Source organism: Microcebus murinus, chromosome 8 (assembly GCF_040939455.1).
Source record: "Microcebus murinus isolate Inina chromosome 8, M.murinus_Inina_mat1.0, whole genome shotgun sequence".
Taxonomy (NCBI): Eukaryota; Metazoa; Chordata; class Mammalia; order Primates; family Cheirogaleidae; genus Microcebus; species Microcebus murinus.
Window position 1 is genome coordinate 105,740,862 of NC_134111.1, and position 26,947 is coordinate 105,767,808.

The 26,947-nt window shown below is 59.2% G+C and overlaps 1 protein-coding gene across 5 annotated transcripts in view; it reads right to left on the reverse strand.

Moving 5' to 3' along the window:
• Positions 1–23,149, reverse strand: part of HDAC4 (histone deacetylase 4) — a 262,781-nt gene extending 239,632 nt beyond the window's left edge. For 4 of the 5 annotated variants that reach the window (XM_076006113.1, XM_076006114.1, XM_076006115.1 and 1 more), the window contains exon 1: positions 22,821–22,951. The gene's annotated coding sequence lies outside the window, so the exon portion shown is untranslated. Of the gene's footprint in view, positions 1–22,820; positions 22,952–23,090 lie in introns of those variants that run through there. The other variant, XM_076006112.1, reaches the window with a different exon arrangement.
• Between the last annotated feature and the right edge of the window lie 3,798 nt (positions 23,150–26,947).

A 26,947-nucleotide genomic window follows, 5' to 3' on the forward strand; every position in this document is an offset into this window, starting at 1 on the left:
GTCTGAACCGTGGGTCCCCATGAACACATGTATGTACGTGGAGCTCACACTGGCTGGTGGCCTCCGCAGATGGCCGGGGGCTGGGCAGCCCAGGAGCCATGGGGCCCCCCAGCACAGCCACGCGGGCTGCCGTGTCTGCGAGCTGCATCCCCGCGGCTGACAGGGTGTTCCGGGGGTGTGGGTGGAACTCGGGGGTTCCTTCAAATCTCTACTTTCTAAGCTTACCGTTGCAATTGTTTGCAAGGAGCAGTTTGATTTTAAAGTAAAAAGCAAAGCCATTTCTATTTAAAAGTAAATAAAAACTGCTGCAGATAGCCAAGAAACGGTCAAGCCCTGCTTCCGTTCCTGCACATGCCATGCAGGCGGTGCCGTCTCACGGAACCAGCACGCAGCACACACGGAACACACGGCACCTCGGAAGCCACACTGGACAGCACGTCCCAGGTCACTCTCGGCGGGCTGGGGCTGCTTTCTCCCCGGGAGGAAGCGCAGAACCGTAGGCAGCCTCGCATAAAACTCCACTTGTCAACTAAGGACTCAGACGAGGAGGGGACGGCAGGCGCGGGAAGGGAACGGACACAGGTGACACGCGCCGCCTGGTACGGAGAGCGCCACCTGCCCCGCAGCATGAACTTCCTGTTCCCACCTGCCGGGCAGAGACTCCCAGGACCCCACACCCGGCGTCTCTGTCCCTTTCTTTCTCTTAACCACTTCGGGACCAGCGTCGACTGTAGCCGACAGCCACAGGTGAACACGCACAGCGACTTTAGCCGACAGCCGTGATATGACTTTTCTAATTCTTCATTTATCAAAATAAAATTGTGAACAATGAAAAATAACGTAATGAGCACATATATGTATATGTTACCTATTCTGATTTACATGACGAGTACAGCTCCCTGTGAAGTAAAACAAGCTGTCAGTGCTCTCAAGCTTTCCTCCCCACACAAGAGCAACACGGACCCGGTCGTCAATGCGCAGCACAGACCGCCGTGCGGACTGCAAGTGCGGCTGTGGGCGAGGGTTTGCGGCCGGTGAGCGCCGTGCCCAAGTGGTTAAAACACAGACACGCTGCAGCACGGCTGGCGACAGACTTCAGAAGGAAAAGCCTGTCCCAGAGAAAGGCCTGCGGGAGTGCGAGGTCGCTGCCTCCTCCGTGTCCCTGTGGGCGGGCGGCATGTCAGGGGAGCGGCGCCTGCCCTTTCCCACGGCGCTCCCAGGTACAGACAGGTGTCCAAATGCAAGCGTGACACCTCGCCCTGGACCACCCGCAGCCGTCCAGACAGTGAAGCCACAAGTCAGAACACTGCACTGAGGACAACGCCCCAGGGTCTGTGAGGTGGAGTAGATGACGCAGCGCTGATCCGGCACTGCCGGCTCCCAGAGAGCAGGACTCTTACTGCATGCCGGCCGGGCTCCTGGCGAAAAGGCTGGAGCTCTCGCAGCCTCACGGTGCCTGGAGAGCCGCACTGAGGAGCTGGGCCGCCCCTGGACCCGGCTTCCATCTGCTCTCCACAGCTAACCTCGAGTGACGTCACGCTGAGACAGCTAGCCAAATCGTTAGAGACGCAGGGGGAGTGCCAACACGGGCCTCGTCTCTGACGACAGCTGCCACGAAGGACAACTGCTCTAACCTCCGGCCACATGCAGCCGCCGGCGAAGCCGCTGCGGGGTCCCCAGGGACGGGTGGGTCCCCACTAGGCTGAGCCACGGGCAGGGCCCGCTCGGCCACCTGTCTGCGCAGACACCCGCTCCGCCCACACCACGCCCCGTTCAGACAGGCCAGGTGGGCGTCAGGGCCCAACACGCTCAGGCACACAGACACGCTCACACGCAGCCCCAGTCTCGCACACCCATGCAGACTCACACTCACTGGTGCTCACAGACACACACACACTCACACGCCGACACTCACAGGCACGCCCGCCCTCGCACACAGACACTCACACACCGACACACTCACTGGCACGCCCACCCGCTTGCGAGCACACATGGACACGTGCACGTGGGGCCACAGCCCAGGAGACCTGGCTCAGGCCGGCCGGGACAGGCGGGCAGAGCGGACCTGCCCACCGCAGCGCGCCAGCCGTCCACGTGCAGCTCCTCGTGGCTCCCGCCCCACGCCATGGGCCGGGCTGGGTGCCCCACCCGTGTCACCCACGAGGGCGGCCACAGAGCAGGTTTGACCAGCACAGCGAGGAGCCAGCGGGGAGAGAGGAGTCACAGAGTCCGACAGATGTCCCACTAACGCCATGAGGACGCCAGCCACGGCGGGGCCTGCAGCCCCCACAGGGGGCAACGAGGACCAGCCGTGCATGGGGGTGGCCACCGCCAGGGGCTTCCCTGCGCCAGGCTGCTGTGACAGTGGTCCGCCTCCCTGACAGTCTGTGTCGGGGGCACCCTAAGGCCACCCCTGTCCCAGGCAGAGGGTCATGCACCCTGTGACCCAGAGCACAGCCCGCGGCCAGCAGTAGGTGGATCCTGGGTCCCAGAGGACAGGCCTCTCCAGGCGGCCTTTGGGGCCCTGCACCCCGGGTGCCCCACCCGCCCGTCCTCTCCCTCGAGCCTGTAAGGGGGGGGGGGTCCCAGGACACGCTTCCAAGCGCAAAAGCAGCTGCCATCACCAGAGCAACACCCCACAAACACATGCGAAAGCCACCTCTCCCCGGCCACGCTGCCTGAGGCCACGAGGGGCCCTCCAGGGGCGAGACCCACCGAGGGCTTCGCCCCGCCCTCACCATGCCCCGCCCCCACCATGCCCCGCCCCCGGCGCCCCGCCCTCACCATGCCCCGCCCCTCGGAGCCGCCTCCTGCGCTGGCTTTCCTGGGAAGTGTGGGGCTCAGGCCTGTCTCTTCCCTACGGAGCTTATCGCAACTCCGCGTGGGGAGCCGGTCCACGCGAGTGGGCAGCACACGGGGGGGGGGGTGCGTGCTACCCACTCACGCGGCCTGTCCCTCCACACCGTTGCGCGTAAACCCCCACGCGCCACCGCGGGCGGCGGGAAGTGGACTCTGTGCACGGCCCGGGCCCTGAGGCCGTGTCCGTGGGGATGCCGCACCTGCTTAGCTGTCACGGCGTCCCCAGGGCTTCTACTTCTGTCCGCAAGAGAAGTTCCACGGACATCGAAACGCCTGGGTTTCGGCCCAGATTTTCAGAAAGACTGAGGAGCCGGCCAGGCGTCAGGGAGACTCCAGGAGCGGACCCCAGCCCTCCACTCGGCCAGCGCCCGGGGAAGGAGGGACCCGGCAGGCTGCGTGTGGCCGCTCCCGGACCCGGGGTCGCCCACGGAGAGGCAGCCCTGTGCTCAGACGTGCCTTCCGGACACGCGACGTCCAGGGCGAGGAGGGCGGGAGGACACTACAGCAGACTCGGGGACAGAGAGGACTGGGAGTCGGGATCCGACCAGACAGCCTGGAAGAGCAACGGCGTGGCCCTGGAGGACGAGGAGTCGGCACCAAGGCCGGAGCGGCCACAGCTGCTATGAGCCGGCGTCCAGGGGGCACACTGAGCGAGCAAGGTGACCACCACCCAGGGCAGCGCGTGTGACCACTGTGTAGACGGGCCGCATCGACGGGGTCCCCGTCCTCACCCCTGCAGGTCTCCTGGGCTCCCCTAGCTCTCAGGAGCCACAAAGGGCTCCCAGCCATGACCCCGGACCAATGACCCCACCATCTCTTGGGGTCTTCCCTCGTTCCCTTGGGGCTTGTCACGTGCCCTCTCCTTTGAGCCCTGGCAAAGTCGGACCATTTCCCTCAGGTAAATCTGTCCTACAGACACAAGCGGGAAACAAGCAGGCGTCTCTGCAGACTTCCAGGTTCCGCCGGGCTCCCCCAAACCACCTGTCTTCTCTCCCATTTCAAAGGGAAGAGGACCCTACCCAGGCTCACTCACACTCCAGCACACGGCACAGGGCACAGGTCCGAGTCTCCCACGGCCACCGGGCCGGGCGGGAAGGGATGAGGAAGCCATGCGGCCCCGGGCTTCCCTGGGATAGAGAAGGAAGGGAAGGGGCACGCCTCACCCCAAGACTCCAGGGATGGCAGATGCGGGAGGTGGGCGAGGAGGCCCAAGCCGGCTCCTCTGAAGGACAAAGGCAGGAGGACACAGCCAGAGGGCACAGGGACCAGATGAGCAGTGCCCCGGGGAGAGCCACGTGCCAGTGGTGGGAAGGGGCCCAGAAAGTGCCGGGCCCCACCAAGGTGTGGGGGCGCCAGAGAGGCACGGCCGGGCCGGGGCCAGGAGAAAGAATAACAGACGCATGTGACGCTGGACACGCTGGCGGTTACCGGCCAGCACCGAGAGCTCAGGACCTGGTGGAGTCGCCAGCCGGACTCGGCCCCGGCCAGCACAGCCCAGCCACCAGGCCAGCGCCCTCCGGCCCAAAGCAGGAGCCCAAGCTGCCAGAGGGCCAGAAGGTGCCCTTGTCCTGAGCCAGGCCCAGCGTCCACTGCACAGGTTCCAGGCCTGTCCGCCTCGCCTGCCCTCAGCCCCGGGCTGGGGTTAGCTCCCTTCCTCCACGCCCCCCTCCGCTCATTCCCTCTGCCAGGAATCCCAGATCCCGGCGCCTCAGCCGGTTCTCAGGGAGGATGGGCAGAACGACACCCAGGAGCCCAGGACCTGTGCGCGGTGACCACCACACAGGGACAAGGCTGGGGACAGTGGGCTCCGGGCCAGCACGAGGAGGGCGCGACCAGCCTGCCGTGGGCCGGGGTACCCACCCACACTCACTGGGCTGGGGCATCCACGGGAAAGGGGGGCTGGGACTCAGAGTGGGGGTGCAGCGCAGGCGCAATGCATTCAGGGAAAGAGAACACGAGTCGGGTGCGGGGTCCAGCCCACCATGCAGAGGAGGAGGACACTGCGGATGCACGGGCTTGCGTGAGCCCTGCAGCCGTGTTCTCCTGAGGTTTCTGGTAATCAAGCATGTACATGGGTGCACACGTATGTACTCGTGTATGTATTTAATTTACTATATAACTAATACAATATCTAATATGTGTTATATCTTAAATTATACATATTATGTACACATGTATACATGCATATGTTGCAAACATACATTTACTGTATATTATGTATTAATATATAATAGACACACATTTTACATATGTATGTACATAGTTACTGTATCTATAAACATCTGTCTCTTTTCATCCTTCCCTTTACAACTGGCAAACGTTTGTGTTCGCCACGGCATTGACAGTAATCTCGAGTTTTCTAAGAACCACCTGCCTTTTAAAGCTCCAACAGAATAGTTGTTTAATGAGTACACAGTTTCACTTTTGCAAGATGAAAAAGTTCCAGAGATCGGTTACACAGCCACATGAATACACCTAACACTACTGAAGTACACACTTCAAAACTGGTTAAGACTGCAAATTTTATGTTTCTTACAACTAAAATGTTTTTAAGAATTTAAAAGCCAGTCACACACACATAAATCTAATCAACTGCCCCAAGTGCTTGTTCACGTGGTCCTTTCCCTCCCTGTCCCCGACTCCACAGAGCCACGCCGCCCACAGCCCCACGTGAAGGGGCACACTTGCGGAAACTCCAGCGCACGGCGGCCACCTCCTGCCGGCCTGAGGTCACCGGCCGGCGGCACCCCCGGACGTGACGAGCAGACACAGGCCCGCGTCCCAACAGCTGACGGATGACTGGCGGCAACTAAAGCAACAGCGCCCCACGCACGACACACACACGGGGGCGCGCAAGGTACGTCCGTGGTAACTGGGCTGTCACCTGAACACGTGGTGCGCGCCCGCTGTGATGGAGGGAACAGCCAACACCGCTGCACGGCACTGCCTCCCGCCCGCCTCTCAGTCACTACAATGACAACACGCCGTGGCGGCAACAGAGCTGTAGTGGAAGACAAATGACTCCCAGCACTCGGTTCTAGCATATTCTAAAAATGCAATTTACTATTCAGCAATATCCTTTCTTTTTATGTAGTCACTACAACACAAACATGCCTCTTTGTTATCTCTAACTGCATCTGCAGGCTGAACACGCGCCAGCCAGGAAAATGTAAGTTCTGGGGAATCGAGACCCGTTTTTCAAATCTGAGGAGATAGAGGAATGAAAAGAAAGGACAGGGAGAGGGTAAAGGAACCTTTGACTCACATGCAAAAAACACAAATGAAAGCTGACTTCATTTCCTCACCACCAAACTGGTAAGTGATGCATGCAACTTGTCCCCAAGTGGTTTCAAAATTACTATTTAAGTCGCAGGACTGTACAGGGGAACCAAACCCATCTTGGCCAGACACAGTGGCAATCGCTGCTGATGCTACGAGAAGCGCCAGTGTCTGGGCTCAGGACAGCAGGGCTCCCCGGGCACTGGGACCTCGTGAGACGAGCAACCTTCGTGGTGGGGCTGTCCTGGGCACTGCGGAGTGTTCAGCAGCAAACCTGGCTTCGGCCCACTAAACGCCAGCACCAGGCCCCAGTGTGACAGCCAGAACCATCTCTGGACACGGAGGGAATGTCCCCCGGGGGAGCACAGTCACCTGGGGAGAGCACCTCTCAAACACTCGGTCACCCCCGCTCCGTCCGACACACACACACCGCCCAGGCCGGGCAGGAGTGGCTGGCTCACACAGCACGAGGCTGCCCGGCCACTCTGCCCCCAAAGCCAGGCAGATCGACACGCCCTGCCACAGCCAGCCCCGCCAGGTGGCCGGCGTGTCTCACCCAGGGCCCCGATGCCCGAGCCCCCACGGCGATCAATCCCAGCTAGCACCGCACCGACGGGAGCCGACTCCCATGCTAGGCAGGGCAGGCGCCCACGTAACGGATTAAAATCAGGCACCCTAATTATTAAACTATTACTGCAAACGCCGGGAATGCCATTTTTTTAAAAGAATGAATAGGAGAATTAATGGATTTCTTTATTTGCTTGCATGGGTGATACTCTGTCTTTTATTATCAAGGCAGTCATAAAAAAAAATGCTTCTGCCATGTATGCAAATTAAATCATTAGTATTTTTCCCAATTACAGTAACTGCTTATTTGTATTGCTGATCTATCCTTCCAATTTAGCTCCCTTAATATGAATGATACCGGAAGTGCTCTAATAAAACCCTCTCAGGCAACAGGAGCCACAACTTCCATCACACACCTTCTCATCGTGCAATGAGCAGGACCGCCCAGCGGGGCCTGGACACCACACCGCAGGGACACCACGCCGCAGGGACACCACGCCGCAGGGACACCACGCCGCAGGGACCGGGGCAGCCCTGGAGCCCTGTGCTCGCCCCTCTACGTGGGCCCAGGCCCAGGGTCTCCCTAACTCCTACAAGAGCCCCCCACGAAGGGGAGAAGGGGCTGAGGGCTCCCCCAGGGGAGGCCAGGCTAACCCCGAGTGGCGCTTTCTCTGACAGCTTGTACTTTACCTAAAAACACAGGTGAAATGCCAATTCTGCCACATAACGTATCCCTGTCGCAGGTGCGTGCGGGCTAGCATCTGTCACTCACTGTAGGTAACTGCCCAGTTCCCTCACTTGCTCCCACAGCCCGGGTCTCCCGTCTCCCGTGGCCTGGGGGCACAGGAGCGGGAGGAAGCCCCCACCACCCTGCAGGCCGTCGAGGCCCCTGCACAGCTGGGAGGCCCCAGCACCACTCCCAGCCCCCCGTCTTCCCACGACGGGCACAGCCATGAAGCAGACCCCGGTCAGTCACCCACTTCCACTCGGAGGTTTGACAACTTGCGGGCAAACTTCGGTGTCTGTGAGTTAGGAATCGGAAAGAAGGATCTCGCGCCGGCTTTCGGGAGATTGAGCCCGGCTTGCAGAACAGATCTGACAACGTGAGGGTGGGAAAGGGCCAGGCTGGGATGGGGACAGGGGCTTGGGCAGGAACAGGAAAGCAGGGACCAACCAGGGCAGGCAGCTAGGGCAGAGGCCTTGGCAGGGGTGGGGTGGGGTGGGGTAGGGCAGGGCGGGGCAGGGGCCGGCTGAACCACTTTGCCTGAGCAAGTGCCTCCCAGCCTGGCTCCCCAGAGAACCAGAGAAATCCATGGCAAGTGGGCAGCCCACAGTGAGGCAACAAAGAAAGTCGCTTTTCCCAACCCCAGGTGCTGGGCCAGTTCCTGACCGTTCACTCGTAAGTGAACGTCTTCCTCTGTTTCAAGTAACCTAGCCAGGCAAGGGGCAGGGGGCTGGCCGCAGAGATGACAGAAATGAGAACGGAGGGTAGAAAGTGGAAGTGAGAACGCAGGCTGGTCAAGCTAGTCCATGGGACCCTAGAGGACGCCAGGACAGCCTGGGCCAACGACAGGTGGGCCACTCGGACAGAGCTCCAGTCTCCCAGGAAAGCTCGGAAAAACCGGCAGGGAGAGCCCCAGGGACATGCAAACGCACGGTCACCTGAGTGCTCCCAAGACAGTGGCTGACCTGAGTGATGGGAGAGAGCACACTGTCACTTCGCCAGGAACAGCCCAGGGCAGAAGAGGGAGCAGCCCGTGGGCATCTGCGACCTGCTCTGCAAAGGTAGCCCACCCAGAGGGGCTGGCGTCAGGGGCTGCCCACGTCCCACCTCCTCTGTATCGGGCATTCGTGATCGGGGCTAGAAAGATCCAGGACTCCCTAAAGTCATATGCAAAATAGTATGTTTGGTGGATCTCTCTCAGGGAAACATTTGATGAAAATGAAACTGTCGGTCCAGGCGCGGTGGCTCACACCTGTAATCCTAGCACTCTGGGAGGCCGAGGCAGGAGGATCAATTGAGCCCAGGAGTTGGAGGTTGCAGTGAGCTAGGCTGACACCACTGCACTCTAGCCAGGGCGACAGAGTGAGACCCTGTCTCAAAACAAAACAAAACAAAACAAAACAAAACAAAACAAAACAGGAAACTGTCTTACATGGAGAGGAATGGGCGTTAGACTGTAAGGAAGGGCCTGGTTTATTTCAACCAACTGCTGCCGAAGGTGCAGCGCTGTGTACTCCTGGGCTCCCTCCCCACTTTCGCCTCTAGAACACCCATCCCTATTAAAACACATACGAAGGTAACATTTTAACAACACAACAGCTTAAACGAAACTTCCGAATATATCAGCCCACAGAACAAGGACCAGGAAGCACAACCAAAATGGCCCCAAGGGGCTTGGGGGTCCTCTCTGTGCTCCAGCCCAGCGCTGGGTGGGTACACGGGTGCAAGGTGCCAGACAGCCAGCAGCGGGAGTGGGGAAGGTGGCCACCTCCTCGTGCACACGGACGGGAGGGGGCCGAGCTTCCGAGAAAGGGCCCCTTCCCATCCCTCCCAGTGTACAGTCTCCCTCCTGAGCCCGGGCACTGTTGCTTCATGGCCAGTCTCCAGGGCGCCCATGTGGCTGGAGGCCTCAGGCCCGCCGGCCGTGGGAGGAAACCCGCTCCAGGCCGGGGGACCCACGCCCTCAGCTTCCCCTGTCTGAGGCCTCCCGAGCATGTTCCCATCGTCACCTGCAGAGGTGACACTGTCACACCGCCCTCGGCGGGGGAATCACAGGTGGAGACCCCAGGCCACACCTAGCCACCCCCAAGGACTGCAGAAAATGGGACTCCCAGCCCACCACCCCGCCCGGCCCAGCAGCGGGGAAGCTCTGGTGGCCGGAGCTGGGAGGCAGCGAGAGAGAGTGCGGAAACCTGCGCCCAGAGAGGCCGCCTGCTCCCTCTGACGCCCCGAGCCCAGGCGGGCCCACTGCCTGTGCAAAGGAGCGTGTGACTCCTCGAGCACAGCACGGCCACCCGCAGGGTGCGGACACCAGAGGCAGGTGACAGGGTGTCCTGGCCACGGGAGGAACCACATGACCGGGGTTCAAAGCCACCTTCCCCAGAGGAGCATCCACCAAGGGTGAGTCCCGTGGGCACCCAGGGGAGGGTGCACGGCCCGGGTGACCGCAGGGACCAACAGGCTCGAGCCCTCCAGGCGCAGGCTTCCTCGGAGTGTCACCGGTTACTCGGGACCAGCCTCCAGACCATGTCTGCGCCTGGCACTCAACGGCACGACTTGGGGAAACTAAGGCACTGGGGCCTCAAGGGAAGTCTGCAAGCACCAGCTGTAGGTGTGAGGGCTTGACTTTCCTAAGGGAAAAGCAGTCAGCACCTAGAAGAGCCAGAACCAGGTCCCGGGGCCACGGGAAGGGCGGCCGCGCCCGTCCTGGCCCCCGAGCCCCGGGCCCTTGGGGAGACGACAATGAGGACATCCGCCGGTGCAACGGCTGCCCTGAGCACCTCGGACTCCAGCTGGGGACAGTGCAACTTCTAAGGGTTAAAGCATGGTGCCTCTGTGGAGAGAGGAGGACCTGGGTGAGAACTGCGCTCCCTGAGCGAGGCTTCCGTTCCCCAACCGCCGTCAGATGCGCCCTGTTCACTCTGCACCCCGCTCCAGTGTGTGCACACGTATGTGCGCGTGTCTGTGCACGCGTGTGCTTGTCCACACGTGCATGGGGGGCAACTGCCAGGGCCGCACTTCAGGGACTTGCGTGGGAGCTGCAGACAGGGGCGGGGTGGGGACTGCTGACGAACGGCCTGGATGAGGCCACCTAGTGACGCAGCTGCCAGGCCCACAAGGACCAGCGTGGCCACGGTCGGGGCTAGCGAGGGGCCGCACCATCCCCCTGCCCCCCAGGCCAGCAGGAGCCACCGTCAGCCTCAGTGTCACCAGCAGGCTGCCGGCCCTCAGACCGTCCACGTGTGTCCCGCCTGCCAGGAGCACGGCGCCAGCTTCCAAGAGAGCCTCCCACCTCCCGCTTCAGTGAAAGCCCCCCACCCCAGGGAAACCTCCTGCCTGCCGGGTGTGCAAGTCTGGGGGTGTCTGCCTGTCCCCTGGCTGGGACACCTCCCACACCTGGAGACACAACCAGGCACAGCACTCTGCGACTGTAAGAGCTGCAAGAGCTGCTGCCCGTCCTCGAGCACACACCTGCGCCAGGCCTGCGCCCCCAGCTGTCGGGGACGTTACACCCGGCCCCCAGAAAGACTCGGCCAGGGCAGGGATACCGCCACTCTGACTGTGCAGGACAGAAACCCGAGGCTCGGAGGGTTTGGTGATTGTCCTGGGAGCAGCTCAAACGTGGTTGCGCCAGGACGCAAGGCCAAGCTGAGCCCCTCCTCACTCTGCGTTTCCAACTCAGCAGTGCGCCCCAGACGAGCCTGCGCCCTCCACCTGGGGGGACAGTTCTGTGCGTGCCAAGTGCTGCCTGGAGGGCGAAGGGGCCGGCTCAGAATCAGCTGCCAGTGCAGACCCATGACCTGCCCCCGAGCTGCTCACCCCGCCGGGGCTCCAGCTTCCTCAGCCTCCTGATGGCAGGAAGGCGCCTGAGCCACAGGGCTGCGGAGGACAGACAGGTCGCGTGGGATGGCGGCACGGCGCCCAGCACACGCAGACGCCCACTATGGAAACAGCAGGATGCGGCTGGGGGGGGGGCTGCTGCAGGGCCATCGGCCTCTGTGCGTTTCCTGATCTAACACCAATCAGGTGGGATCCTCGTGTCCACCGTGTGGACGGGCAGACTGGGGCAACGAGGCTGGGAAGACGACCGCCGTGGCCCTCCACACGCTGGAGCCCAGAGCACATTCTGTCTGATCCCAAAGCACATTCCTCCCCATGCACCCCTCACCCAAGGCAGGGCAGTGTGATCAGCGGGCTTCCGGAACTGTCCGGGCCTGGGCCACGTTGGCTCTCCGACCTCTCAGGACACCTTCAGCATCTGCCCCCCTTGCAAGGGGCAGGAGAGCCCACAAACACGCGCTCCACCCTCCTCCAGAGCACCCAGATGCCCAGCAGTGGGCCTCGGGGTGAGCTGGGAGCTGCCCCGGGCACAGTGGGACCAGGCAGCCGGCAGCACTGCCCTCTAGGCGTCCCCTGGGCAGCCCTGGCCCTTGTGCGTCTTCCACCATCCTGCACTGTCAGAGCCCCAGCCCTGCACCTCCATGTCCCTGGGCTGCAGCCAGCGGGGACTCCGCCACGCGGCCTTCTACCCCTCATCCCTATCCAAGGGCCCACGCTCCCCCAGCCGGTCAGCCAGCGGCGGCGGGAGCCGAGGGAGCTGCCTGGTGAGCCCCAACTACCTCTGTCCACCTTTCAAGTGGCCACGCTGGCCACGTGCCCCTGACTTCCAGGGGCTAGCGTTTGCTCAGGAAGAGGAAGAGACATGAGAGGCTGGGGCGCTCTGGCCGCCACCGCCAGGGGGTCCTGGTCAAGGCCCTCCCCTGCAGCCTCTGCTGGGCCCCGCGCGCCCCTTCCCACCTGAGTCTGCACGCGCGGCTCGCACCCGGACCACTCTGGAACTGCGAAGCTTCCCGCCACTGCCCGGGTTCCCCTCCTCCCTGACACCAGGACTTCCACACCGGGGAGGCCAGCCCAGCACCCAGGCTGAGCCACTCGAGGGGCTCTGTACCCTGGTCGCGGTGACACGTAACTGCAGCCAGGCCCAGCAGAGTGAATCCGAGACTTTGCGGGGACAAAGGTGCTCTCTCTCCCGCTGGGTGTGAATCTGCAGGTGTGCGGCCCCGGGAGCAGCTGGCAGGCCCCGCAGCCCACGAAGCTGGCTCTCCCAGCACAGGGCAGGCTCTGTGGGGGTCCGGGAGGCAGGAAGGGGAGCCTGGGACTCTGCGGTGCCCCTGTGGGGACAGAGCATCCACAGCGGGAGCCATGGGCAGGTGACAAGCCCTGGGTGGCACCATTGAGGAGCTGGATCAAGCACCTGCACTTTACAGAAAATTGAGCCAGTCAGTCCCCTGAGGCCACCGTGTCCTCTGCACCTGCCTCGGAGAGACCCTCTCTGGTGGAGAGACCCTGTCTGGGGGAGAGACCCCTGTCTGGTGGAGACCCCTCTCTGGTGGAGAGACCCTGTCTGGTAGAGAGACCCTCTCTGGTGGAGAGACCCCTGTCTGGTGGAGAGACCCCTGTCTGGTGGAGAGACCCTCTCTGGTAGAGAGACCCTCTCTGGTGGAGAGACCCCTGTCTGGTGGAGAGACCCTGTCTGGTGGAGAGACCCTCTCTGGTGGAGAGACCCCTCTCTGGTGGAGAGACCCTGTCTGGTGGAGAGACCCTGTCTGGTGGAGAGACCCCTCTCTGGTGGAGAGACCCTCTCTGGTGGAGAGACCCTGTCTGGTGGAGAGACCCTGTCTGGTGGAGAGACCCTGTCTGGGGGAGAGACCCTGTCTGGGGGAGAGACCCTGTCTGGGGGAGAGACCCTGTCTGGGGGAGAGACCCTCTCTGGTGGAGAGACCCTGTCTGGGGGAGAGACCCTCTCTGGTGGAGAGACCCTCTCTGGTAGAGACCCTCTCTGGTGGAGAGACCCTGTCTGGGGGAGAGACCCTGTCTGGGGGAGAGACCCTGTCTGGGGGAAGACCCTCTCTGATGGAAAGTTACAAGGAATACCTCCCTCTCCACAGCAAGAGCCACCTCCATCCCAGGAGCACCGTCTGGTCCCCGTCTCCGAGCTCCTCCACACACCAGAGCCTGCTGGGTCCCGTAACACGGTCAACATGCCCGCACCCCTGCCCTAGGCTCCAGCGTGGAGCGCTGTGCCCACAGGGGCACCACAGAGCCCCAGCCCTGCCCCGCCTCCCGTCCTTCCCTGACCTCCATGGAAGCAGGACCCCCGCCACACCACCAACACTGCCACGAGCCTGCAGACCCCTGGGACCTGGGCTCCCAGCCACACAGCTGCCCTCGAGCCACTGCTGCCATCCCCAGCAGCCTTCTGACTGGCACTGTCCCCCAGGCTCCCTGCTCGTGCAGATCGGAAGCGGGGAAGGAGGGAGAGAAAGGACCCGAGGAGGAGACAGGGGCAAACCTGCACTTCTGAATCTGGTTTGCAACCTGTAACTGCGCTGTCCCAGACAGCTCCCTTTTGCAGGGCACAGGAGAAGCACACGGGCAGCCACGTCCTAGCACGAAACATCCACCTGTCCACTTCCCATCCTTGGGACCAGGTACCTCGGTGCTACTGACCTTGGTACAAATCGCACCGTGGCAAGGCCAAGGTGCAACCCAGACGCGGCCGGACGCACAGGCACCATGGGCCAGGCCCGCTCTGCTGGGTGGGGACACTGGCCCTCCAGATGCTGGTCGCGGCGGCCGCCCGTGCTCGGTGTGGCGCGGAGCAGCGAGCCGCGGAGCATTCGAGAACACGCGAGCTTCAGCCGTCTCTGCGAGGCCGCAGACAGACAGGAACTTGCTCTCAAAAGGGACCGGGGTCCTCAGAGACACCCCCCACACACTGCGGCAGACGCAGAGCTGCCCTGGGCCGGTGCAGGGGCCGCAGGAAGTGCCGCGGCTGTGCCCTCGCAGAGAACACGCCTGCTTCCCATGCCTGCCAGGGACCCGTCCGCCAGGACAGCCGCGAGCAGTGCGCAGCGGGGCGGGGACAGGAGGAAGAGGAGGAGGAGGAGCGTCGAGCCTTCGCTGGACAGAGACGCTCTGTTCAGCCTCCCCTCCTGCCTTCGTCCTACAGACGAGGACACTCAAGTCACCTGGGGTTTTGACCCAGGTCTTGCTCTAAACCCACATTTACCCTCAACCCCAGAGCCACGGAACACAGAGCCGTCCACACCTGCGGAACCACTCTCATCCACCGTGGGCAAACCGCGCCATGGGGAGAGTTCTCGGCACGGCCACCAGTCGGACCCCTTGCCCCACACCCCCCACGGGACCGCCCGCGAGAGAGAAGAGCCCAACCGCAGCCGCCCGCTCTCAGCTCTGCCACTTAACCTAACGAACTCTTAAATAATAACTCCGCCAAGACGCTGCCCATTTTGCCAGAAAGACACTCTTCTTCTGGGAAGGATGTGGGGGAAGCATTTGACGTTGCTGTTTGTTGGCTCCAAATACCTAAAGGTCAACTCTCCCCACAGCTTCGGGAGGTGGGCGGGATGCCCCTCTCCCAGGGCCCGATCCCGCCAGGGGCGCTGCCACCGTAAGAGGCGGTGGCCACTGCCGGCCACACTGCCACTGGGCTCACGGCGGGAGTGAGAGGGGGGCTTTGCAGGCAGCTGCTGCTCCAGCCGACGGCCGGGCCCACGCTTCGGCCACTGCAAAACATGCCGATGACAAAAGGCAAAGGAAGAGGACACGCTCGGAGAAGGCGCTGCAATGAGCCTGAAGTAAGAGCTCAAGTGCCCCGGTGACGTTTCTCTGAAGTGTCCTCTAGCCTGGAGAGCCAATGCACGGAACTACAACACGGGGCCCTCGTGTTGGCAAACTAGTGGCTTCCAAAGACCAGGGACTGTGACCACCTATTATGGTCCTTTCGGTGCAGAATCTGACATAATTTTACAGTGGAGAGGGCTTGGGTCCACCAAGCACTTCCCAGCCGTTTTCTTTATGGCTCCTTTTAAAGGTCTAAAGGTCCAAACAGGCAGAGCTCCCCCACCCTGTGAGCAGGGTTATGCCGGCAACATCCACTGACGTGGCCCACAGGCCCTGGCGGATGACTCCGTGGCCCCCAGAGCTGGAGCGGGGCTCAGACTCACTAGAATTTTCTTACGTGGCTGGAGCCTGATGCCCTAGGGTGGGCATGACCTCAACAGGCAACTCAAAGAGCCCCGGGCCTCAGGGACCACCTGGACTCAGGTGCCCCGGGCGGGCCACACCGTGCTGACCTGCAGGGGCGCGTCTTCCTGCTGCGCCACCCAAACAAGGCCCCTGCGAAGGCGCCGCGCAGGGGCTGGGCCTCGCTGCTGGGCTCCCGGGAGAGGCTGGCTCGGGTCCCTTCCAGGACAGTTCTGTGCAGCTCCCAGTGAGCTGCAGGCCTGAGCAGGGACTCTAAGGAGTCCCAGACCTGGGCATGAGGACAAGCCCACCAGCAACGGCAGGAGGGAGGAAAGGACTCGCCCAGGCTCAGAGCCAGCGGGGGCGGGGACCACCTGGGAGGGAGCCACTTCCTCGCCCTTGGTTTTGGAGCTGTCCTTGCCCCTCATGAGGGCCCTCCGTGACAACGCCGCAATCCAAGCATGCACCGGGGAGGCCTGGCCGCGCCACAGGGGCCAGCGGGGCCAGTGGGATGTGCCAGAACAGGCCGCCTGGACCACAGCAGGGCAAGAGAGATCAGTGCATCCCCCGGCTGGAGCAAGGCACCAGCACACCCAACAGAAAGCACAGGAAGCGAACTCAAAACCTTGATTAGATGCAAGAAGGCTGCGCAGTCCAGCCCATCCCGGCTCACGCACTCTAGTCCTGCAGGCCTCAGAGCCGGGCCACCATCTGGCCACGGTAGCCTTTCTACCCTACTGGCCAGCTCTGGCTAGAAAGGACCACACCCATCCCCAGTCCCCTCCCCCGCCTGCCTCCTCTTCCTCCCCTTCATCTGGGCCTGGCTGCTGCCCACCGCTGCCCCGCCAGTGCTCCCTGACTCCCACAGGCCTGTGTCGCTGGATGGCAGCCCGCTGCACCTGTGTTTGTGGGTATCCTCCTCCTCCTCTGTCCCCACCAGCACCTGCAGAGGCCGGGTCCTCCTGGTTAAGCCTGGGGCTGAGGGGCCTGTCACTGCGTCTGGCACAGAGAAGGTGTTTAACTGAGTCCCATGTCATGGACACTTAGCATCTGGGCTTGGGCGCAGAATTAGCATTTGCAAAATAACAACTGATCAGTTAGAAACATTTAGGAAACACGGTCCCCAAGGACCCCCCACCTCACCACCAAAGAGAGGCCAGAGGGAGGGAGGCGCAGAAACCTCTTCCTCAGTGTAAAAAAGAACCGCTCCAGCAAATAGCAACACATAAGCCAGACGACGGGCCGTTCCCAAGGGAAAACGCGATGCCATCGCCGTTTGAACAACACTCCCACTTGGAACGCCGGTTCAGGCTTCCAGGTCATAAGAACCGATTTATTGTTTCAAGCTTAAACATCAATCCAACAAAAGCACTTGACTCACACGCACGGAACACTTCATAAACAGCAGTAAACTAACAAAGCCTAACATTCACGTTCTTAAACAGGGCAGATTCCAAACTGTTACGGTAACATGAAGGCATAACGTTAAAATTATGAGGTCAAATGAGAAGAGATTAATAACATCATTAATTCCAATTTAAACAAACAGGGGGGTAGGGGGTGGGGAGCCTCACACACTCGCCCCGGCCGTGCACACTCGCCCGGCCCCGCCACAACCGCCCGTTTGCCACCTGACAGCTGGGTTCGGGCCTTTCTCCCGCTCACTCCTTGCTGCACCGCAGAATCCACTTTCCTGCATTTATGGCATCTCCTTAAAAGCATGTAATCTTCAAAATCAGGACCTCGACGTTCCCAGATTGGGGAAGGGGTGTGGTCAGGAAACAGGCGATTACAGAGCGAGGCAGGATCCCCACGGCGGTGCCGGGGTCCAGCGGCGGGTCCCTGCCAGGTCTCTCCCACCCAGGGTCATCCCACCCGGCGCCTACACTGCACCATCCATTCAGCTACTCATCCATTCTTTCATGGAGCGTCTACACCCGGCCAAGCACTGGGTACAAAGCAGGCACCAGGCTCTCAGGGCTCCTTGACCCCACGACGCCCTCAGCTAGTAAAAGAGGTGACACTCAACAGCTAATGTCTCAATGAGCTAGTGAAATTGCACAACTGGATTCCACTAGAAAGGCACACAAAGAATGCTAGGCTGAGTTTAACAGGGGACCAAGAACGGAGAAGATGAGCACGAATTGAGGGGTTGGGGAAGAGGGAGGTTGTTCCAAGAAAAGGGAACAGTGTGTGCAAAGGCCCTGGGGCCAAAGGGGGCTGAGAGCTGGGAGGCACAGCAGGAGCCGCTGAAGCCCAGCAAAGGCGGCAAGTGCTATCAGGTGAGGCTGGCAAAACGGAGGCCAGGGGCAGGAAGGCCTCCCCGGGTCCCTAAGGCCTCAGGAGCATAAGAACAAGGGGAAGTCATGACAGCGTTTCCAGCAAGCGAACGGAAGGTACAAATCTGCTTTCGGTAGAGACTGCTCAGGACACTGTTTGCAGATGGACTGGACCAGAGCAGGCCCAGACCCAGAGGGCCGGTCCCCACCTCGGAGAGCTTACCAGCAAGTCAGAGAAACAAAGCACATTGCCAACTTCCCAAACACTGGAAAAATTTTTTTTTCCCAATGGAAATACTGATTTTTTTTTAATTATTACTTTAAAATAGTAATAGATGCTTATTGCAAAAATTCATACAATACCAACATGTATAAAAGGACAACGAAAGTCCCGTACATTCTGTTTCCCTGACACCCCGAGGCCACTGTCATCGCTCTAGAGACCTGTGTACTCAAAGCCAGAAGGCATCGGCTGGGGGCCGCTCTGGACCCACTTTGCTCTCCTGCCCGGCACACTCTGCCTGGTGGCACCGCTGAGGCCACGGCACACAAGCACCAGTGAGTATTTAACAAGTACTGCTCGTGCCAATAATGTCATCCTAACAGCCTGTACATATCTGGACATCCGCACATTTACTATAGTCTTTCCTTAGAGCAAACCTCGAAATGCATAATTGCTGAGACAAGAGGAAGGACCATTTAAGATTTGACACATAAAACTTTTCTGATCAATTCAGTACTTAAATTATTATATTTCATATAATACCACACGCTGGTCTCTTCACAGAGCAAACAACAAACAACAGTCAACACTTATATATAGTGCTTTCTGTGTGCCAAGCCGTAGTCTAAGCAACTTCCATGTATTAACTTACTTAACACATTAACTGCCATGTGAGTTCTATTTAACTCACACTAATTTTGAGCCAGGGGCCACGTGAAGCATATGTAAGTCTTCACCTTGGGAGCCGAGAGAACTATGTTTCAAGTTGCATATAACTCACACACTGAAAACAATTAAAAAAATTTTTTTTCCATTAAATTAGAAAGGACTGTTTTGTTTTCAAAGTTTTTATTCTATTTTTGTAATAAAACACCATGGCCCCAAATGAAAACATTTTTTTCTATTGTGGCAAAGTGTTAAATTTTGCAAAATCCCTGTAAGATAGGAATTAGCAGCAGCAGCAATGGGTATTATCAAACTCACTAATATGGTGGGCATAAATGGAATCTCCCTTAAGCTGAATTTATTAGTACAGCTAAGTCTTTTATTATCAGCCATGGTGATTTACATATTTATGTCCTTTGCTCATCTTGCAACAGAAATGCTCATCCTTTTCTTATTGGTTTGTAAAAGCTCTTTACATATTGACTATTAAGCTCACACAGGCATAATATGCTGTATATTTTTTCTCTCACTGTCTCTTAACCTTGCTTATTTTGCCAAAAAAGTTCTTTTTTAATTCTTATACTGTTAAATCTGTCAATATTTTCTCTTAAGGTTTCTGACTTCGTGTTATACGAAGAATAGATTAACTCAGCAGTTGTTCAACATTTTTGGTCCTCAAATGCTTTCTTCCAGTAAAATCTTCCAAGGTAACACACAGGCTAAAGAGCAAGGCCAAGCTCTGGCGAGAGGGGTCGAGGCACCAGCTGCCTCCCACCCCCTCCGCTTGTCCCTGGCAGCCTGGGGCTTCCCAGGAGAAGAACCGAGCACAGGATGGGATGTGACAACCACCAGCCACAATGGCTGCTAAGACGTCCCTGGTTCTACAGTGCCACACACGTAACGCGAGGCAGCCACAATGACTTCCTAGACCCTGCAAAACACGGGTTAACTGCGACAGCTCCAGGGACAGCTAACACAACACGGGAAAGTCCAACAGCACTGGGCCCGAGAGCCGGCCCAACCGCTGCCTTCTCAAAGAGGCTGTGCGCTCCCAAGCACCTCGATGAGATGAACTTCAAGATCATCGCTGACCCAGAAGTGCCAGCGTGGAAGAGAGAGGAACAGCCCCGGGACTGACACAGCCGGGGGACGAGACGCTCCACTCTCATCCCTATCCCAGGTGCCTCCCGGGCAGGCAGCACCCACCTCAAAGGGCCGTGGGAGGCCTGCGTGGCCAGCGCAGGTGCTCAGTGCCGCTTAGCCGCTGGCTGGCGTGGGCAACTACTAGTGGTAGGATCTCCCGGTTCCAGGAAAGACGTTCTATTTCCCAGCCACACAGAGGGTCGCAGTGGAGGCGATCTGTGTGGGACCCTGGGCCTTCCTTCCGGGAAGCGAGCAGGTGTGTGCCACAGAGGCCACCGTCCACGTCCCACCTTGAACAGTTCCCACCCTCCCACTCACTCGAGCCCAGGAGAAGAAAGCCGACCTCAGAAAGAGAACCAAACTGACCTTAGTCCCGTGACACTTGTTCCCAGAAGAAAGGCCCTGTAAACAGGAGCTGAGGTCTGTTCAAAAGCAGCACCGCTTCTGCCAGAGCATCCTCACCTGACCTGCACCGACTGGCAAGTGCTGTGTCTTCCTCTAACGGCAAGGCCAAAACCCAGAGACCCCTGCACGCCACGCTGTGTGCCGACCACCCAAGAGCAAAACAAACGCCCCTCCGAAATCCACCTTTTCGGAGCCCCCATCCCAGGACAGACTGGGGGCTGCACACAGTGGGGTGGGGGCTCAGTCCCAGCTTCACAGCCCGAAGCTGACACAGAGGCTGGCCCCCGCACCTCCCCAGTCCCCAGCTACTGCCGCCCATTCTAACCAGCGGACCCAACGCCCAGCCACAGCCTGCCGGCAGCGGCACTTCTCGCTCATCCCTGCGTCTCCCTCGCTCCCGAAGCCCGGCATTCACGTCTCGCTCATGGCAGCTCCCGGGCCGTGAAAGCCCAGCCGTGTTCCATAGAAAGCGGCGTGGACGGATCCTGCAGGAGTGACGAAATGTTCCTTCTGCTCCGGCAATTAAGGCAGCACAGAGTCGCCTTTTCTTTGGTGCCACCCCCAACATCAAAGGATCGGAATTCAAAGCCATTCATGCTGCATTGAAACCTCACAATGAAGCTGGAAAATGGACGTCGATTACTGGGCATAAATATGCAGTAGTTGAAAGGAAGGAGTTATAATGAAATTAAACTGCAGCAACCCCACAACGTGTGGAAACTTCCAGCACTAGAGTCCTCCTGGTAAACATCATCGGGCGCCCACCTAAGGCAGGTTTCTGGCCTCGGAGCGTCCAGATGGGCTGCCCGAGCCACACACGGCCGGCGTGCCAGCCTCCTCTACCCACCTCGCTACGGTAACAGCCCCCGAGGCCTCTGGGAACATGGCATTTGGGCATTTTTATTCTGCATGGCTGTGAAGCTGCTGACCACAAAACATTCTCTCTGGCACAGGGCTGCCCAGGCCACATCTGTCCTTGGTCCCCAGGCCTCCCGGCCTGTGTGTACAGTCCAGTCATCTTCGCTGCGCCCCACCCCCGCCCAGGGCTCCCCGGGGGCCTTCCTGTTGCCACCTCCCCTGGCAGCAGGAAGAACTAACCCTAGAGAGGGCAGTGTTACATCTGCCTGCAAGGAAAGCCTGCTCCTCTTCTAATTGATTACCGCTCTCTTTAGGAAGGTATTTGATCTTTAAAATAAAAGCCCAGAGCATGGGAAGCTATAGAACTCTTACAACGTGTTGGGGTGTGTGTTTTTGAGGCATGAAAATACCTCCCTCCCACACAAATGTGAGTTCTGGAGAAAGATGCCACGGATCCCTGGGAGTAGACTATCTGGGAAAAGCTCGATCAGTCTTAAAAATAGAAAACTGAACACAGATTTTAGAAGTCTCAGGAGCTACCTGAAAAAAAAAAAAATTAAATCTCGCATATTTTTGATATCCCGAACTCCATCCTGATGAAACTTCTAACTGGGTGGCATTTTGCATTTCCAATTATAATAGAGTAATTGTGTTGCCATAGTTACCACAAAATTCTGCAATAACTTTTGTTGCTTTGTAACTGCTGTAGTGCATGTCTGTGTACGAGCAGCCGAGTTGTCTGAATTCCCTCTCCCTCCCTCCGCCACCTCCCCTGGCTGATTCTGAAACCGCACAGCAGCTTCCACTGGACAGTCCCTAAAATAATGCTCGGAAGCATCAGAGGCAATTAGAACTCCAGGCAACCGAGGTCACGTTACAAGAGGAAAAGTGAAAGCGGGTCAAGGTGCAAGCCCGCCAGCATCCCGGTCGCCGGTGGGCCGAGGCTGCCGGCGGTTTGCTCCCAGGCCCCGGCGCTGGGGCGGTCTGCGGGAATGGCAGGAGCCCGAGCGGGGACAGGCGCGAGGGAAGTGCCCGCGCAGGCCCCGCGCTCCCTCCCGGGGCAGGAGCTGCGCGGCGAGCAATTAGGTGGGTCTCCGCAGCCGTGCAATCGGGGCTCAGTTGAGAAAGTCATTAGTGCTAAAATAACTTAAGTTTAATTTCTGCAACGCTTTATTTGAGAACTGTGTCACAGCAGGTCAATTCGCAACATGCAATAAAGAAGGCGCTGCCGCCCGCCGCCGCGAGTTGCCGCACATTTCCGACGCGCGCGGAGCGAGCACGCGGGGCGCCCCCCGGCCTCCCTCGGCACGCCCGGGCTCCTGCCGCAGCGGCGCCCACAACTCCGCGCGCAACGTAAACACCCGGCACCGGCGCGGGCCCGCGCCCCCCGCCCGCCGAGCCCGGCCCGCGCCCCCCGCCCGCCGGACCCGCGCCCGCGGCGGGGACGTTTCTGCAAACTCACAGCCGCGGACAAAGTTACATAAACGGCCCGGGCCCCCGCCCGCCCGCGCGCCCGCGCGGACCCACCTGCCCGCCGCGCGCCCCCGCCCCGCCCCCGCCCCGCAGGCGCGGCCGGCGGCGCCGAAAGGTCCAGAAGGCGCGGGCCGGCCCGGACCCGCGGTCGCGCCCGGACGCCCGCCCCCGCCGCCCCCGGGCCCGCGGCCGCGCGGGTGTGGACCGCGCGGCGTCCACCTGCCGGCCGGGCCGCGGCGCGCGGGGGCGGGCGGACAATGGCCCGCGGGCCGGGCCGGGCCGGGGCTGCGCTTACCGCGGCGGCGGCGGCGGCGGCCGCTCTAGCCCTGCTCGGGCGCTCCGCGCCGCATCTCCTCAGCCTGCGCCGCCACCCGCCGGCGCTCGGCTCGGCTCGGCTCGGCTCGGCGGCGACGCGGGACGCGGCCGCGGCCCGGGCCCAGGCTGCCAGGCGGCGCGGCGGCGGCGCGGGCGGGCGCGCGGGCTCGGGCTCGGGCGGCGGCGGGGACGGTGCTCCGCGGCGGCGGCCCCACAACCTCCCCTCCTCATTCACAAAAAATTGACCCACGTTGAACCATGATGCTTCTCCCCCCTCCAGCGCAGAGCCGGGCGGCGATAGGCCGCTCCCGACGCCCGTCAGGCGCCCGGGCCCCGCCCTCCCGCCGGCGGCCTGCCGGCCATTGGCCGCGGCGGCCTTGCGTCACCTCCCCTCGCGGGCCCCGCCCTCCCGCCTGGTTTCTAGTGAAGAGCTCGTCAATTACGGCTCGGCCCCGCCTCCCGCCCGCCCTCCTTGGGCGCCCGGCCGTCCTTCCATTGGTCCGCTGGGGCCTGCGCTCTGCCCCGTCTGTGCCCGCCCCTCTCCCAGCGGTGGCCAATGGCCGTGCCAGACGCCCTGTGAGCAGCAGAGATGCTCCACCTCCGCCTGCCTTCCCGCACACGTCCTGGACCCCATTGGCTGCCGCAGCTGCCAATTTCAGAGGGCGGGGCGTACCAGAGAACGCCCCAGGCGCCAGCCGCTGGGCGCTTCGCGGTTGAGAAAGCGCAGGAAGCTGGGGCGGGTGATGGCTGTAAACACAGGTCCGGCCGGGACCAGCCCCACTGGGCAGCCCGCATAGCTTCCCAGCGGTCAGCACCGCGTGCCTGCGCGCTTGAGTCGCGCTTGGAGGGAACACAATGGGGCGCGGGCTGAGGTGGGGAACCGGCCAGGCCTCGTCGCGGCCTCCATCTTGGGTACTGGCAGCAGGTCACGTGGTGCTGCGTGCGTCCAGGGACGCAGGGGCGGCTGGGAGAGCGAGTGCGCAGGCGCGCCGGCCTCGCCCTGCCCCGCGGCGGGAACGCGGCCTGGGGCTGGGGGCTCGGGCTGCGGTGGCCGTGCCCGTGGCTGCGCTCCGGAGTGCGGGCCGGCGGGCGTGGGGTGACGGGAACGGCGCCTTCGCGCGGTGGTCGCAGCCGCAGCCGCGCGTGTGGGAGAAGCGCGGGGTCTTCGGGGCGGGGGTCCCGGTCGTCTCGTGGGTGGGCGCGGCTGGCTCCGGCGGGGCCGCGGGGCTTCCGGGTCCCGCGTCCGAGCGGGGACGGCGATGCGGGGCGATGCCGGCGCCGGGGAACGGCCTGGGCCCGGCCCAGACGCCCGTCAGCGGAGCCCGCGCTCCGGCCCTCTGAGGGGCGGGTGCTCTCCAGCAGCCGCTCTTGCCTAAAAACGCAGTTCGTGAGGTGAAAACGTGCGATTTATCTTAAATACCTCCAGAAGTAACGATTGTGACCTGTTGGCGCCTGTGAGGAATCCGACCCCGGGAGAGCTGGACCTGGAAGCGAAGGAGCGGTGGCCCGCGGGATTTGAAGCGGGAGGCGGCTGAGGAAATCGCCCCGGGCGGAGTGCCGCCCACCTGGCTGCCGGTGCACGGGGGGGCGCTTCCAAATTCTCCTGCCAAAGGAGGCAAGGTCGATAGCTGGCAGTCAGAAGATAAAACCCACGGCTCAAAATTGCTTGGCCGGACTGTGTAAAAACGTGCGACAGTCAGGGGAAAACACTAAAAATCTGCATACGAGTCTGCTGCAGTTAATTTTACAGGTGCAAAATGAGAGACGTGCCTGAGCGAACAGCCCCGTGAAAGAGTTCTGGGATGGATATGATCCTGGGAATTAACTTAGAAGGCAGATGCCCGTTCAAAGGCTTGAGTGGCCCCGTTGCTGTGTGCCAGGTAGGCGTCACCTGCGGCTCTGAAAGTCCCTGCCGGAGAGCGAGACGGCGGCGAATGCCCGGGGGACGGGCGCGGGGACCCCACCTGCCTTTTCTGGAGGAGACAAGCCTGAGGGCCGGGGTGTCCTCAGCCGGAGGCCCAAACTCGGAGTGAATCCGAGTGTTCTCCGGTGTTAAAAAGAGAAACCAGTCTTTAGATCAGTAACGAAGACAGCCCCAAAGACACAAGTAAAACCAAGAATTAGCAGTTGAGCAGGGTTGCCAATCACAAACACACAAAAGCAGTCACTTTCAGGTATGCTGTGAACTTTTCAATTAGTAATATTTATCGAGCATTTAACATGTGGTAGGCGTTGTACTAGACAGTTTATGTGCGTTAGAAAACACATAAGATATTAGGTATTCCCGATTGTATTACTAAAAGAACATTTTAAATATGTAAATGCAGCATTAAGTCCCAATAGAACTTCTTGCAAATTAAGGACATCGTTGAATAGTTCATCTGGAAGAATAAGATTTGAGAACAGTCAAAAAGAAGAGGAATGAGGCAGGAACTGCTCCCAGAAAACATATATTATCTGGGCTCTGTCATAAAAACGTGATGCTAGCCCAGACTGATGGAAAATGATACAAAGTAAAGAAACAGCCCCAAGCAAAAGAAGTCCAGGCTAATACCCAGCCAGTGTGTGCGCAGTGCGTCCAGCTGTTCTTGGTGGGCAGCCTTCCCGGCTGGTAAGCACCTGTGCCTTACCAATTGCTGGCTATTTTTAATGTCACTCCTGTGGGAATTTAAAATATAATAAAAGTAGCTTTTCAAATCGTAAGAAAACAATGTGGTAAGATACCACTAATCATTTGGGAAAAAAAGAATAAAGTTTAGTAAGTGAAATAAAGAATTTAAATGTTAAAAAAAGTACTAAGGAAAAACTGGACATTTCTAAAGAGTTATGAAATAAAAAGTACCATCATAAAGGGAAATATTGGTAACTTAATATTCCAGTTAAAATTTGGGGTACAATCAGCAGGAAAATGGACAAATCCCAATTATGGAGTACAAGGGACTATTACTCAGCAATGAAAAAGAGTGAGCTGTTATAGACAGATAAGTATGGACAACATCGTAAGGGATGTCGGGTATGAAAGAGTGGGCCCCACAAGACTCCATTAGCAGGAGATTCAGGAACCGGCCAAATAATCTATGGGGTAGACACCAGAAGAGCAGTTCTCTCTGAGCAGTGGGGTGGGCAGAGGGACGCCTGGCAAGGGCGTGAGGACCTTCTAGGGTAGCAGAGATGATGCACAACTTGACTGGGGTGCACCCTGCACAGGGGTAAACACATTGAAACTGAAATTTAAGAACTGCGCCTTTACAGGCAGACAGAGCTTACCTCAAAAGAAAACAGTACAGGAGGCCGTGGCTGCCCCAGTTTGGAGGGGAGGGGAGTCCTGTCAGTACCTCAGAACATGGATAAAATTCAAAGACAAGTGAGTGGGGCGTTTGCATCATGTCTCTTGAAGGCTGAGTGTCTTTGCAGGCAAGCAGGACAAGGAAAAGCAAATACAGAAGAAATGTTCAGTAAACACGACGGAATGTTCTCTCCTCTAATAACGGGAGAAGCGAAAGGCTTTATCTACTTGATAAAAGCAAATGGGAAGAAATAAACACTAATATAGTGTTTTAGACAAAAACCATAGAAACTTTTAGACAGGTACTTAACTACACCCTTAAAATTTTGCGTATTCTTTTACCTAGTGATTACAATTCTAGAACTTCATTCAAATAAATAAATATGAATGTTGATAAGCATTTAGCTAAAAGGTTCACAGGAACAATGGTTGGAATGAAAAATATGTGTGTGTGTGTGTGTGTATTTTTTTTTTCCAAAAATAGGGGATTTTATATCATGGAAGGAAATTCGTCTTATAGTTTCAAGGAGAAGAAAGACTACAAAACATCATTACAGTGTGATGTAATTTTTACAAATGAAACCATCCATAGACACAAAAAAGATGAGAAAAGATGTGCATCAGAATGTTCCCAGAGCATCTTCTATTTCAAAAATGAGAGATCATTGCTTTCTTTTTGCTCACTTCGGTTTTTAAAATTTTTCAGTGAACATGTATACTTTTTAATAATACTTAAAAAAAAATACTCGAAAAGGACTTGACGTTGACTAGGAGCCTGCGAGGTGAGCAGCTGAGAGAGTCGGCCAGGCTGGTCACGCCTG